The 15,996-nt window shown below is 46.9% G+C and overlaps 1 pseudogene across 1 annotated transcript in view; it reads right to left on the bottom strand.

Annotated features, from left to right (window-relative positions):
* The window catches only part of LOC146180880 (lysine-specific demethylase RAD23B-like), an 85,293-nt pseudogene that overhangs the window by 13,054 nt on the left and 56,243 nt on the right, over positions 1-15,996 (bottom strand). Inside the window, exon 8 of the transcript XR_014700127.1 lies at positions 11,863-12,039. The product of XR_014700127.1 is annotated as a lysine-specific demethylase RAD23B-like (transcript). The remainder of the gene's footprint in view (positions 1-11,862; positions 12,040-15,996) is intronic.

Genomic DNA, 15,996 nt, shown 5'->3' with positions numbered 1-15,996 from the left:
TCACAGCAATCCGCTTGTTAGTAGGCGGCAGTGATTTACTAGTTTCTTTTGAGCACAAGCGCTTAAGTAGGGTTTCGGCGACACTGATAATGACATGTGTGGGATATCCCGCAGCTCGGAGACGAAGGATCTGTTCATTGAAGCTGGCAGCCATAAGTTCAGGACAAGATTTAAACCGGGAATTTCTTAAGCACAGTCCCGCAATACTCCTCTTTACAAGTTTGGAATGTGCAGACACAAATGGGAGCAGTGGCTTATTGGAGCGAGGTTCATACTTCCAGTAAATCTGTTCGTTACGGAATAAAAGCCTGATATCCAGAAATCTAATGCTGTCGTCAGAAGGCATCTCATGTGTTAATTCTAGAGGCGAAAAACCTGCGCGTAAAATGGTTAATGTGTTAGCAGCTAGTTCTTCAAATGAGTCCGAACTGCAGTCAAGGAAAATTAAGAAATCGTCAACATACCTAAGAATCTTGGTTATGTTAAAATTTGGTAGACGGCTACAAAGGGCTCTGTCAAGATCAGCTAAAAATAAATCACTAAGAACTGGGGCTATACAGGAACCAATGCAAATTCCTTCCTTCTGCAGATAAGGTTGCCCCTCCCATTGGATAAAAGTTGACCGGAGATAAAAACTAAGGAGTTCCAAGAAGCCACTGCTGGACATCCCGGTCTCATTCATAAAAGCTACATTTCCAAATGTGTCGATGCAGTCCTGGACACAAGAGAGCAAACTTGACTGAGGCAACGAGTAGAACAGATCCTTAATGTCTACTGAGAACGCTCTGAGATTTTTATGCGGAAAACACTCTAGGTAATTCAAAACGGCGTCAGAATTCTTAAATAGGAAAGGGTCGTCAATGCGCAAAAGGTTGAGCTTTTTCTGAAGAAAAAGGGCAATGCATTTTTGCCAAGTGCAGTCTTCTGAGACAATTGTCCTGAAGGGAGTGTCTGCCTTGTGCGTTTTAACGCTAAAAAAGACATTTAGATAATCTCGGTGACAAGCTTCTATGCTCTTAACAACGTTTTCTAGCTTCAGCCTGGTACAGAGCTTCTTTGCTTGAGTTTTTACCCTTGACATGCTTATGTTCTTGCGAGGAGTAAAAGAACTCAGGCAGCTTCGAGCTTGAACTCAGGCAGCTTCGTCGAGCACTCCCTGAGAAGCGCTCAGTGTCACATGGTTCTGTCCATGTCCCTGAACAACTCAGCTTGCCTCAAGATGTACAGAAGGTGCTCGCACTGGGACCGAAGTTCGCAGTCGAAGAGAGAAGGACAGCCCCAGAGCTCGTCACCCTTGTTCGACAAGTGTCTCGGCGTGCCTCCGCTGAGGATTCCCTGCGCTGTGTGTCGGACGGCATAGATGCGTTGAATCACTGCAAGCAGCCTGTACCGAAGGTACCTGTTAAGCGCGTTTTGTCCTTTTTGAAAGATCGCGCTCTTTGCGTTCTACCTGCCGACAAGGAGGGGGGCTTAGCTGTGCTGACTCACGGGTTTTTTAATGTCAAAGCCTTAGAGGCTGTTTCGAATTCTTTTACTCTTCGCAAGAACATAAGCATGTCAAGGGTAAAAACTCAAGAAAAGAAGCTCTGTACCAGGCTGAAGCTAGAAAACGTTGTTAAGAGCATAGAAGCTTGTCACCGAGATTATCTAGATGTCTTTTTTAGCGTCAAAACGCACAAGGCTGACACTCCCTTCAGGACAATTGTCTCAGAAGACGGCACTTGGCAAAAATGCATTGTCCTTTTTCTTCAGAAAAAGCTCAACCTTTTGCGCATTGACGACCCTTTCCTAGTTAAGAATTCTGACGCCGTTTTGAATTACCTAGAGTGTTTTCCGCATAAAAATCTCGGGGCGTTCTCAGTAGACATTAAGGATCTGTTCTACTCGTTGCCTCAGTCAAGTTTGCTCTCTTGTGTCCAGGACTGCATCGACACATTTGGAAATGTAGCTTTTATGAATGAGACCGGGATGTCCAGCAGTGGCTTCTTGGAACTCCTTATTTTTTATCTCCGGTCAACTTTTATCCAATGGGAGGGGCAACCTTATCTGCAGAAGGAAGGAATTTGCATTGGTTCCTGTATAGCCCCAGTTCTTAGCGATTTATTTTTAGCTGATCTTGACAGAGCCCTTTGTAGCCGTCTACCAAATTTTAACATAACCAAGATTCTTAGGTATGTTGACGATTTCTTAATTTTCCTTGACTGCAGTTCGGACTCATTTGAAGAACTAGCTGCTAACACATTAACCTTTTTACGCGCAGGTTTTTCGCCTCTAGAATTAACACATGAGATGCCTTCTGACGACAGCATTAGATTTCTGGATATCAGGCTTTTATTCCGTAACGAACAGATTTACTGGAAGTATGAACCTCGCTCCAATAAGCCACTGCTCCCATTTGGGTCTGCACATTCCAAACTTGTAAAGAGGGGTATTGCGGGACTGTGCTTAAGAAATTCCCTGTGTAAATCTTGTCCTGAACTTATGGCTGCCAGCTTCAATGAACAGATCCTTCGTCTCCGAGCTGCGGGATATCCCACACGTCATTATCAGTGTCGCCGAAACCCTACTTAAGCGCTTGTGCGCAAAAGAAACTAGTAAATCACTGCCGCCTACTAACAAGCGGATTGCTGTGATCCCGTACATTCATGGCCTGTCTCATCGCCTGAAAAAGATCGGTGAACGGGGGAATGTGAAAGTTGTCTTTTCTGCCCCCGATAAGCTGCAGAAGTTGTGAAGATTGACAAGGCCCGGTGGTTCAAGAAACCCCAATTGCAAGAAGAACCACCATACAAAGTTTGTAGAATGTTCGTGTTCAGTGGTCTACAGCATCCCTTTGAAATGTGGGCAAAGCTATGTAGGGCAAAGCGGTAGGTGCTTGAACGACCGCCTCCGGGAACATTGTTACAATGTGTCTGAAAAGTGAGGAGGGTTTTTGGATGTACACTGCAGGAAATGTAAACTAAACTGTAATGATGAAAATGTAAACCAACACGATCCAGATGAAATGTCCGTGTGCCATCCTGACTACCAACAATGCCATGTTATCGCAAAAAACCGATGTCAACTGACTCGTGAGATTATAGAAGCTGAAATGATAGATCGGTTGGGTGGGTCTTGCGTAGCCAAGCCTTCTATCGCTCTTACTTATAAGGAGTTGATATACTTAAGACAAGATATGAATGTATTGCCTACGGCGCATGTATGATGTTGGGGGTTTCATCTGTATAATAAGGCTCTGAGGCTCGAAATAAACTGTTGCAAGTCAGCGCTCGTGTGTCCTATGTGTCTTCATTTTGTCCTCGTCCTTCTCTGCGCTGTATCTTTTCATCGAAATGTAGCGTTTTGAATTTTTTTTTTTTTTGCTTCTTTGCAGATTTTGAGTCGTGTGAATACGAAGTATGCTTCGTTATAACCGGTTTAGTGTCAAATTTTCAGTTTTTCATTTCGTCATAAAGATAGAACTCCCATAGAAATAAAGCACAGCCAACCAAACTTTGCTTTTACTTCATTATATCCGGTAATTCGCTGTATCTGTGTTCGTTATAACGAGGTTCGACTGTATTTTTTCAGTGTATTTGTGTGTTGTGGGCCAAGACTGGTTTCCAGTACACACAGTGCTACCAGTGAAAGTGAAACAGGGAATGTCTTTTATATCATTGCAGTTACTTAAAAGACCTGTACACTTCTACTGAACTAGGAATGCCATCTTTATAAGAGGAAAGTAGAGAAACTGCTGGAAAACTGCGCGGTGCGAAGTGAGCCGAAACGATTGCTGGTTCAGCACGAGTTGATTGTAAAGCGACCGCAGCGCCCCTTTTCACTGCTGTGGTAGATGGGTGAGGCCACTGAGCTAATACACAGGTGGAAATTTTAAAATACTACATACCCTCTTCTTTCAGCAATGCAACATAAAATAAAATTGCATTTATGTTTTTTGAACACATCTTTGTACGCATGGAACGCCACCGCGTTTGCAGACGTATCTTGAGCAGGCAGGTAGCAGATGCAGACGACATGCTTGAGCCGCATCTGCAACCTAATTGCTTCAGACTCGTTAGTAGACATAGTGGCTTTCATATGCGAACAAAAGTGCGTCAAAAAGGCAAACGCAATTTTATTTTCTGTCGCATTGCTGAAAGAAGAAGGTTAGTAGCATTTAAAAATTTCCACCTGTGTATCAGCTCAATGGCCTCACCCATTTACCGCAGCAGGGGAGAGGGGTGCTGCAGTCACTTTGCGATCAACTCATGCTAGACCGGCGATTGTTTGGGCCTGCTTCGCAGCACGGCGCCCCAGCACAGTTTTCCAACTGTCTATATCTGGTAACGTTGTAGAGAAACTAGGTTTTTCCTGGCCCAATGATTCAGGTCTTTCCTTTTCTAGTTCACTCCAAGGAGCTCCGCTACCTGTCTGATGTTGACGGCTTTGAATGCTTGGCCCTTTCAGGGTGACAGGGAATATGGGAATACAGTAAAAGCTCGCTAATTCGAACTTCACGGGACCGGGGAAAAAGTTTGAATTATCCGATGTTCGAATTGTTGAATGGCCTCGAAAAAACTGACCAGAACCATTTGTATTATGATAAATGTACCATATTTAGTCGCGTAACGAACTCGCTCGCATAATGAACCCACCCAGCCCCGATTTGTGCCCTACGAGTCTGAAGAAAAAAAAAAAAGGCGTCAGTCGTTAGCGGGTCCCTCAGTTTCGCTGTCACAGTCCACAACACAATTCTTGGCAGTGCGCCAAGATGCTGCGCAGCGGCGTGTTGGAGGGAAGCGGACTTGGCAAAGTGTCAGCGCTTAACCGGTTGTACAAGCTTCCTTTTCAGTATGTTCGCTTTATCATGCTATGAGCAACTGGGATGGGCGCCGTCTACTGCCACTCCAATCATCAGAACGAACGGTGCTAAAAGCTAGCGCCATGATCGCGGCTGACTCGCGCGCTTCCGTTGACGACTGATGCGTGGATGGATGAGTGGCTATAGCAAAAAAAGTTTAATATATAGCGCCCGTCCGAGATCATAGCCTTTTTATGGGCGTTGACTGGGACCGTGCCGACAGTACTTATCCCTATTTCCAAATTAACAGGGTTGGAATTGACGAGTACCGTATACACGCATATAATGGCCGCACTTTTTTTTCCGAGATTGGGGTGAAAATCAGGGGGTGCGGCGATTACGTAAGAAAAAAGACAGCGAAAAAAATAATTTGCGGTGGTACCTGCCTTTATTATTGTCAAAAAAAACTCCTCGTCCTCCTCCGCTAAATTCGTCGGGATTTCAGGCTCGTCCCGTGTCCAAAACATCACTCCTCGTCGTCGTCCTCCTCCGAATTCATCGGGACTTCAGGCTCGTCCTTGTCCCAGATGAGGTCATCCTCCGTACTGTCCAGCCTGTTTCATATCCCTGTCACCTTGAAACTTTTTCCCACAGTCTCGAACAAAACCGTGGCCCACGCTTCGAGTATCCAGTGGCAAACGGCCACAAGCAATGGCCGTTTCAGTCGGCCGGTTGGAGTCTTCTGGTGGAGGGCCGTTGCCATCCACTCACTGTACGCACGCCGAAAGCCACACTTAAAAGGGCGGTTTACGGAGACATCTAGCGGCTGAAGCATGCCGGTCATGCCTCCAGGTATGACGGCCAAGTCCGTGTTAGATGCGCGGAGCTGTTGCCGCACGCTCTCTGTCAGGTGCCCCCTGAAGCTGTCTAAGACGAGTAGAGAACACGTTGCAAGATTAGCCCCTGGTCGCTTCTCCCAAACACACTTCAACCAGTCTGTCACCAGCTCATCCGTCATCCATCCTTTGTCACGAACAAAGATGCCATCAGGGAATTTCTCCGCAGGTAGAAGTTTCCGCTAAGAACTACATAAGGCGGTAGTTTTCGTCCATCCGCTGTGATGCAAAGCATCACTGTGCATCGCTGCCTTTCGCTCCCCGATGTAAGCACGTGCACGCTCTTCTTCCCCTTCGCCTCGACTGTCACATTCTGGGGTGCGTCAAACCAAACCGGGGTTTGATCGACGTTACCAATCTGAGAGAGAAGGTGCTCATGTTCTCTGGGCTTGTTGATAACAAACTTGTGGAACTGCAGAAGCTTTTCACCATACTCCTCAGGTAGAGGTTGACACATCGTCGTGCGACGGTGAATGGACAGGTTTTTTTCGCTCCATAAAGCGCGAAATTCACCCATTGCTGGCTTTAAACACGGTAGCCGCAATCCCCTTGCTGCGTGCAATGTCTAGCGCTTTCATGCGCAACATCTCAGTCGAAACAGCAAAGCCGTTGCGCCGCGTCTCCGTCACGTACTCGAGAAGTGAGTCTTCAACTTCCGTATACATGCTCTGCTTCCCTCGGAAAGCGCGCCTCTGAACATTTGTTTTCCTGAGGGCATCCTCTTGGGAGCACCATCGCCGTACACATTTTTCGTCAACGCTCTTTCGTCCAGCTGCTCTTTTTCCTTCTTTTTTCGCATAGTGAATCACTTTCAGCTTAAAGTGAGCGGTATAACTAACATATTTTCCCATCGAGGAAAAAGAAAATCTTCAGCTCACGAGCGCAGAACAAATCAGGGCAGCGATGCATTTCGATTGCGAGATCGCACGTAATATGCTTTGGGCGATCGAGGAAATGGCTGTAAAACGGAGGAGCGAACAGACTTGGATTGGATAGGACTTGCTGGCCTCACCCTTTGTAACGGGCGGGCATCGCTGCGGCTAGAAGCGCCCCCTTTGAAACGGAGGTGGTGGCCGCTGCCCCCAAGCTCACCTTTATTTTTTCCTCAAATATTTTGTTCTTAATTCTTATTGGCAATTCTACTTCTAACCTTACGCTTCATTTTGGCTTTCACTTGATTTTTGGGCCCCACCTGGCGGCAGTAACCACAAAACGTTCCGTATTTCTTGCACCGCACAGTAGACGGCACTGCCCTACTTCCTGAATCTCATGGTGCGGCTTTTACTCGGGAAATTTTTAAAAAGCTTTTTTTTTCCAGTTTTCTTTCTAAAGTTCGGGGTGCGGCCATTACATGCGTGCGGCCATTACACGTGTGTATACGGTATTTAGTTGCGAGCTACGGAGGTTGCGCAGAAGAGAGAGCAGGCAGCCACTGCCGCGCGGCCATGCACTGACCTTGCCGCGGCTATGGTGTCTACCGCGGCTGCCATCCCCTCCCTCAAACGCCGCCGGCCGCTGCGCCGGTCATGGCGCCATTTAAGTTTTACCCACTCTTCCATGGTTATACCTGGTTCCATCTTCTGTCCCCGTTTTGGACGTGCGCAGCCTATAATTATGCCTTTCGATTGCGGAGGTAATTCTTTACTTTGTTTTTTTGTTGCACGTAATGTGCGCTAAGCTGCCCAGACGCGGCGGCGCGTAGTTCGAATTATCCGTAGCGGAGCCGACTCGCGTTCGAATTAATGGGCTTTTTTATACACAGATCTCTATGGAGCTTGGCCGGACCAAGTAGTCTAGTTCGAATTATCCGAAAGTTCGAATTATCGAGGTTCGAATTAACGAGCTTTCACTGTATCACTGGGAAGCTCTCATGAGGCATCTCTCTTGATTTCATATACTTCCAAACGAGGTGCAGTGTCTTGGTAGCATTTAGTATAGTAGTCACATACAGTTGCCAAGACTACTACTATCAATGTCTGGCCTGTTAATTTGAATCAGAAGAATCCCATGTGAGGTTCTAGGCACGGAAGCATGCTTGCTAAAGTCAAGCCACAAAATTAATGGGCTTATAAAACCCTCGCCCTTAAGGGGGGACGCGACCTTTGAAAACCGAAAAATCGCGAAAAAGTCGATTTTTGGAAGATTATATATTCCGGTAGTATGTCTTATAAACTACCATTTCTGTAATTATCAATGCCCAACTCGCCGTAGAAATACTCGAAATTAATTATTTAACAAGCGGCGGCAGCCGCGGAGCAGCGAGCAAGCGCCGAAAATTCCCAAACTTCGCGCGCGCACCATTCCTCTCCCGCCGAACTGAGCGCCGCCATCTTGGTCTTGTTTTGTTTGTGAATTCTTCGCTTTCTTCTGCCACCCTCGGCGGCGGCGACGGCGGCACGGTCGAGGCGTGGCTTGCTACCGATTGAGAGCCTCGTGGCGGCTTTCAAGTTTCCCGCGCTCGAATTCAAGGCTGCGATTGGGCAAAGCGCGCGCTCCGCGAGAACGCGGGGGATCGTGCGACTACTATTGGCTGCTGCAGCCGCTGACGCGTCGGTCTCTGCCTCCCCGCGTCGTCTGCTACGGCTCTTTGCTTGCTGTCGTTGTTGGCTGTCTGTGCTTCGTACGTTCTGTTCGCCTTTCGCCATTTTTGCGATTGCCGGATTTATGATCTCTCGTCGTGCCCTCTGAACGGTTTCGTGCAACGTGTTAAACGTTGCGTGGTCGCTCACGATGCCTCGAGGTGCGACACGCATTCAGTGCAAACTTGGCTAGCTTTTTTTTTCTTTTTTTTTTTCGTTTCGGCGCTTATGCTGCGGAAGATAACCCGGGAAGTCGCTTGTCGCGTTTGGGCCGCTCCTCGTTCCTCCGGCGAGATGCCGCGATAGATAAACAGGGAAACCGCTAGCTGTGTCTGTGCCGCCCATCATGCTAGGGTGAAATGCCGCGGGGGAATCGGGAATGCCGATTGCCGCGGCTTGCAGAGCACAGGATCGACGGATCTCAGAATGTGGAAAGTGGTCCGCGGCACCAAGGCGTTCGCTGTAGCCGATCGGCTAGTCGCACAGATGTTCGCTGTAGCCGAGATCGACGGAGCGCCATAGCCCTAATGTATATTTTGACGGCCGCACCGGACTTGTTCGTGATAATTGCGAGTGTTCGTCTTAAGTGGGGCCTCTATAAGTGGGCTCGACTGTACCTGAATAAATTTTTGAGGGCAAGGCAAGCCCATGTATTCAAAATATTATGTCTGGAATTGTCATAATTAATTTGGTTAATCAACATAGGTCTAATTGATAACAAAAAATCCAATTCTATGCTATTATTCAGCAAGAAAATTTAGAAAAAGGGCTTTGTCTTGCCCTGAGGAACCTATCTAGGAATCAGCATGACAAATTGCACAAAGCCAGTGCCTTTCACAATTTCTCCAGGCTTGATATAAAGGACCTATTCGAACCAGTTTGATATGCTTCTGTAACTTGAGAACTAGCGTGCACAATTCTATGAAACTTGGTGGTTTTTCATTTGTTAATGTCATGAGCCTGTCTTGAAAATTTCATCATGATAACTTGACAAACAAAAAAGTTATTGTTCTCTCAACCTTTGAGAGCCGTTTTCTCAGAATCAATTTTTTGCACGGTGTGGCTGCTAGGGAAAGTCATAGCTCAAGAACCGCTTATTGGATTTTCATGAGGTTTTTTTTGTTATATACCTATGTAAAATTCTGAGGGCAAGACAATTCGTTTTTTTCAAAATATTTCATGCGTAATTAGGGGCAGTCAATTAAAATATCGTTAAGTCAGGTGTAAATTTGAACACTAAATTTGGGGCTGTACTAAAATTTTTCAGAGAGGAAATTTGGAAAAAGGGAATTGTCTTGCTATGGGGAAACTATCCAGGAATGACCATAACAAATTTCACACTGCTAGCACATTTTGAAAATTCTTCAGGCCCGCCCCTAGGGACCTATGTAAACTATCTTGATATACTCCTCTAACTTGAGAACCGATGAGCCCAGCTCCATGACACTTGGTAGTTCTTCAAATGTGCGTACTATGAGCATACCCTGAAAATTTCATTCAAATACCTCAAGAAATAAAAAAGTTGGTGTTCAAGGGTAGCCTCCCCCCTTAATATTATGCAAGGCACATTCTCAATGACATGATTTGAGAGAAGAAACTCTCGTCATATTCATGAAAATGCATTACACAAGTACCGTAAAAACCCGCATATATCTAATACAGACGACGACAGATTTTTCGGACATGATTGATTATTCGGACTTTTTCCCGACCCCAGGACATACCTTATAAAGTCAATGTATTACGCTGCTCAAAATTTCGGACACTCTAAGGAGGGCTATTTGATTTTTCGGACATTCCAAGCGTCAGCCAGGCCAACTGCCACACATTTTGAGCGCTGTCGCCGCCATATTGTTTGTTTACTTTTTTCCTTTGATGGCCTCGAAACCTGTGCCGGCCTTGCGTGTCGCTCCAAAGCTAAACTGATGCTGGATCAAGGCTATATTATTTGCCTCGCAGCTTCCGTTTCCGGGACAATGTCGCTGCCGTCGCTGCTCGCCGCCGGAGTGCTTTCTTTCCCCTTTAGCGTGATCGCTTCGACTACCTGTTCCTCTGTGTGTTTGCCGTGCATTTCACGTGCGTTGCCGAGCTATGTAGCGAATAGGCCTAGCCGTGGTCGTGCTGATGCGAGAACTACGTTCTGTCGCTACTGTGGCTCGCATTCAATTGAATTGGCTTCACCTCTTCAAGAAGCTGTTTCCAAATTTTATAATAAATCTTTTTTTTCGTGCAATGCGGCAGCGAGAAGGCACTCAACGGAGTCGGTGTTGTTATCCAGTTAATTCGAATGTGTGTAGCAGCAAACGTCTTTCGTCTTTTGAAGTGAACAATGTTAAAATGTCTTAAATCATGATCATGGCTGACCGCGTGCTTTCTTTGACGACTGATTGGGCAAAAAAAAAAAAAAAAAAAAAAAGAGACGGCTTGTTCCCGCGTATTGAACCCTCCTCTCAAACTGAAAAAAAAAAAAAAAAAAAAAAAAAGTCCATCACGTGTGTGTACTGCTGATCTTTCCTTGCTCGCATTATACGCAGATGAAAACTTTTTTTTTTTTTTTCCATATTTGCTATTCCGAAATTACACCTCGCATTATATGCGGGTTTTTATGGTATACACACAAACTAAGCCCACCGACTGTTGCACATACATCGGAGGCAAGGCAATCGCTGTCTATAGGGCTTGGGAAAGTAAAGCACGCTTCAGAAGTCCACTGCCGGACACTACTCTTGTGCTTCATCATTAGCCACCATAGGGGAAAATGAAAAAAGTGGTCAGCTGACCCCATGTGCAACTTCTGCTAGTCTCTGCTGCTAGTGTGTTGTAGTGTGGTCAATAAGGGTTGACGTCACATTGTAAAATTAAAACCATGGAAAAGACAGGACAGAGTTTTTTTGTTTGCTGAATTTGTCCAAATTGTGCTCCTTTGGAATGAGTCTTCTTTGCCCAGTTTTATGCCATCCTGTGCTGACTGGTATTGGTACTCCAGACTTGTTTCTCACATTTCCGCCCACTTTAATGTTGACTGTCTTTTTTCCCTGCTTTCATGCCATCTACATCGTGACTCTTATCGTAACGTTTGCATTTGCTCTGTATGGTTGTTTGGTTTGTGGGGTTTAACGTCCCAAAGCGACTCAGGCTATGAGACGGCATAGTGGAGGACTCCAGAAATTTTGACCACCTGGGGTTCTTTAACGTGCACAGCACACGGACGCCACTCCGTTTCGCTTCCATCGAAACGCAGCCGCCGAGATCGGGGTTCGATCCAACTTCCTTGAGCACAGTAGTCCAGCGCCGTAACCACTGCGCCACCCCAGCGGGGCCATTTGCTCTGTATGCTGATGTTTACACCCACCCACTCTGTAACTGTTGGTGTTTACATGTGTCTGATCCATGCAAGTCGTGTTTCCAATGAACGTTAGCTGTCAATACCGCCCTGTGTTGTCTTCGTTCTGTTGTTTCTGCAGTTTTAATGTTATGATGCCCCCATTACAGCCATGCTCTTTTAAGGGATGGCTTGCACTGGGGTGGATTCAGCTGTGTTCGCTTGAATCCAGCGGCATGCTCCAAGGCAGCCAGCCAGCAGAGTTCACCACAGGAGACTACCCACCCTCTCAATGGCCTCCTTGTCCTGGGGCGTGACCTGTCCGTAGTTGACCTCAATGGGGGCGCCACCGCTGCCAAGGCCAGCAAGACCACCCGATGCTGGTGCTCCTGCGCCCCCTTGGCTGGCACCACCTGGAGGCGGACTCGGCTCATTCAGCATCCGCACAAAGGCCTCCTGGTTCTGTAGGGGACACACAGAAGGAGGTTAGGGAGGGGTGCTCTCAAAAGGGGGCCACATATACTAGAGTAGCAGTGATGCTCGCAACTACAAGCACTAACTAGTTCGCACTGCTAAGAACACAGGATGCCACAAATACTAAGCATAGCAAATGGTGCCACTTTCTTTGGCATTTTATGTGTCTTCCTCCGTGTCACAACAAAGCCACTGGCACTGCACATCCAGTGATGGATAGAGCAAAGAAATGCACAACGCAGGAACAAAACGAGCAGAAGCCAGTGCATGCTCCGTGTCTTGCCATTCTGTGCTTCATCCATCGCGCTGTTTTTCTCATCGTGCAACTAGCCTAGTCGTTGACTGTACTGCAGTGAGAACTACCGATTCTGAAACGAGAAGTAATCAAGAAGTTTTGAGAGCAACCGCAACACGTAAGCTAAGCCGCAACCACCTCTTGCCACACTTGTGTCAAGTACAAGTGAGACTGAGTTGCACCCGCTTAGAAGTACACGCAAAAAGGTGGCTGGCTGTTGGTAAGAAACCTATGGCACTGGTTGAGCAGTTTCCCAATACTATTTTCTAGAGAGTATAAGTGCCGTGGCTTCACAGAAGAACATATATAAAAAAAGCCCCTTAATTCTAATGCAAGTCTGTTCCACAACAGACAATTTTAACTACACCTGCCACCACGTCTGGGCAGCCTGGTGCCCAGCACATGGCCAAAGAAAAGCCCTTACAATAGGGCACTATAGTTATAAGAGCATGGAGACAAGATAAAACCAGGTAGAACTGAAAGCAGAACCAGCAGCATAACCAAAGCGGTAGCCAGTGGCACCGGAAGGTAGGGATCAGCGGCCATGGTGGTAGATATCTACTCTCAGTTCCTTGACCTCCGAAACTTGCACCCAAGTGCTCATATTCAGCATACGCAGAAGCCTTACTGTTGGCGCAGTCCCAGCCAACTCGCATGCAAAGTTGTAGCGTCAGATGGGTGCAGGTCGCACTTTTTAACTGCATGCGAGGGGCACTCACCATGAAAGATGCCTCAAAAGCCCTTACCAATTTCGCGTAGTTCTACTTTGACGCACCCCCGACAGCTTGCACGCAATAAAGCACCAGTAGGAATACGAAAACAGTCACTAGCCCATTGTTCTCTCCTAAAAGGCAGGTTGACCATCACCCTATTTTTCACCAAATAAATTTACCGCAATGTAACTGGAGCTTGTCAGCTTTTCCTTTTTCTTTTCTTTTTTGAGACCAATACTGAACTTTTTCTTTGTCCTGTGAAATTGAATTAACAAGCTTTTACTGTATTGCAGTTTTAAATATCATATGTATGCACTTCTGAAAGCTCTTTAACCCACTGATGACTAATAGAACTTGAGCCGTTTTGATAGAATACCACTTCTTAAACACAGAGGCCACTCCAACTGAAAACAAAGCTGCTACAGTCGCCGACTGATGTTTCGGTCGCCCAATTTTCCGGACCTGCTTGAAAATCCGGACCTTGCCATGGCACCGCCACGCACTCCATAGAGTCACCAAAATTTCATACGTTTGAAATCCTTCTCGTTCGATTTTCTGGACTTTTTCTTTCAATTCACGACTCAAGAACTACCGAAAATGCAAACAACGCCGGTGCCATTTTGCTCTTCTGCAACCTCGAACCCACATGTCATATCGTCTGCTGATCACACCATCAGAACCTCGCATACCCGGTATAGCCTCGATAGCAGGCACAGCTTGCTGCACCATCCCGCCGGCTCTGCCGTGCTGCCGTCGTGCACAGTCATCAGTCACAGCGGTCGCCATTCACGTGTGGTGTGTTTTGCTGTATGAGTCCCTACTACAACCCATGGATCAAGGCGTTATCCAGACATTCAAGCACCTCTATTGGCCACGCGTGCTCAGTCGCATGGTGTTATGTGTGGACAGCGGCAAAACCTACAGTGTCGACTTGTGTGCACTTGACATGCTTTCCGATGCATGGAAGGCGATGACCAAGGAGACACTGCGGAATTGCTTCTGCCACGTGGGTTTCACAATCAGAGATGAAGTGCCGTCGTCATCCGATGATAGCCCCTCGTCGAGCACTTGCGCACTGCAGGAGTTGTTGCCATGGAAGTGACGCTAGAGCAATTTGCAACGCTGACAGCGAGCTATGCGCTGAACTCACCGACGCTGAAATTGTTTGCCAGGTGCTTGAAAGTGATGACTCGGGCTCAGACAGTGAGGAGACAGAGGCTGTGCTGCCAACTAGCAGTGAACTAACCCAAGCTCTTGATGGTGCTTTTGGCTGTGTACAGCGAGAATGTCACCCTTGCCGACTTACTTTAAAAATTTATTAATTTGAAAATTTCATAAATGCTGTTTCGTAGCAAAGAGATTTCACTGTACTTCTGTCAACAAGCCACTGCCATCACACTAGCTGATCATGGTTACCATCATCATGATACATAAAACAGCCAATGCAATGGTCAACAAATTCCTGGTAAAAATCATTTATGTATTAAAAAAAGAAAAAAAAAAACTGCTACAGAACAGAGCATCTTTGGCAGCAAGGTTTCTGCTGCGCAGGCAAAAACTGGACTCTTAAAACCCAGAGCTTGGTCCCTTGAATAAACTGGCAAAGACTGAGGAGCAACCTGTAGGCCTCAAGCAAGACTTGTTTGACAGTGTCGACCTCCGGCTTCCATGAAATGAGTGCACACTCCTTCGAAGTATGCCAACTGCCCAATGAAGACCACTCTTCTTACAGGGCCTCTGAAATGCTAACTGTCATACTATTCTAATGCTCTAAATCCATAGAGGTGGTCCTTATGAGTATTTGAGTCAAATTTGAAAGCTTTGCATGAAGCGCATAATTTACAAGCAATTTTTAAAAAGAACTCCTGCTGACCGCTCGCGGCCAATTGGAGCAACTCATGTCCACGCGCAGCACGCAAACCTCCCATGTGACATTACATAATCTAGCTAGGCGCACCCGCTCACTGCATGACGCTCCCAAGTTAGGCAGGCGAGATGGGTTGTGATGGGGCGCCATCGCGACTTGTTTAATTCTTTTCTTATGCGCTGGTGTGGGCCGAGCTGATGGGGGAGAGGAGGCACATCATTTTCAATCGTCCATATCTTCAGTGCTAATAAAGATAGCTTGAAAATTTTTAAGTTGCGAAGACTGATGGCGTACTTATTGCTTGTACACGTTTTCTTGTCTTCGTAAGTAGCTTTTCATGGTCCCTTTAAGAGGGGACGCGACCTTTGAAAACTGAAATATCGCGAAATAGTCGGTTTTTGGAAGATTATATATTCCAGTAGTATGTCCTTTCTGTAATTATCAATGCCCAACTTACCGTAGAAATACTCGAAATTAATTATATAACAAGCTGCGGCAGCCGCGGAGCAGCAAGCAAGCTCCGAAAACTCCCAAACTTTGTGCGCGCGCCAGTTCTCTCCCGCCGAACTGAGCGCCGCCATCTTGGTCTTGTTTTGTTTGCGATTTCCTGCGCTTTCTTCTGCACCCTTGGCAGCGGTGTGGTCAAGACGTGGCTTGCTTCCGATTGGGAGCCTCGCGGCAGCTTTCGAGTTTCCCGCGCTCAAATTCAAGGCTGCGATTGGGCAAAGCGCATGCTCCGCAAGAACGCGGAGGTTCGGGCAACCACCCGCTGCCGCGTCGGTCTCTGCCGCTACCTCCCAGTGTCGTCTGCTCCGGCTGTTTGCTTTCGTTGTTGGCTGTTTTTGTACTTCGTGCGTTTGTTTGCCTTTCGGCATTTTTGCGATCGCCGGATTTAAGATCTCTCGTTGTGCCCTCTGAACGGTTTCGAGCAACAAGTGAAACGTTGCGTAGTCGCTCACGATGCCTCGAGCTGCGACACGCGTTCAGTGGACGGAAGCGAAGGCCGTCATCATGGCGAGGCGCGCCGCCGCCGACTGCATTGACGCCTGCAGCACCCTAGCATCTGTTAC

This window comes from Amblyomma maculatum, chromosome 8, assembly GCF_055883805.1.
Source record: "Amblyomma maculatum isolate TAMU_Amacu chromosome 8, ASM5588380v1, whole genome shotgun sequence".
In the NCBI taxonomy this organism is placed as follows: domain Eukaryota; kingdom Metazoa; phylum Arthropoda; class Arachnida; order Ixodida; family Ixodidae; genus Amblyomma; species Amblyomma maculatum.
Note: the sequence above shows the minus strand (reverse complement) of the source record. Positions and strands in the feature narration are given on the sequence as shown.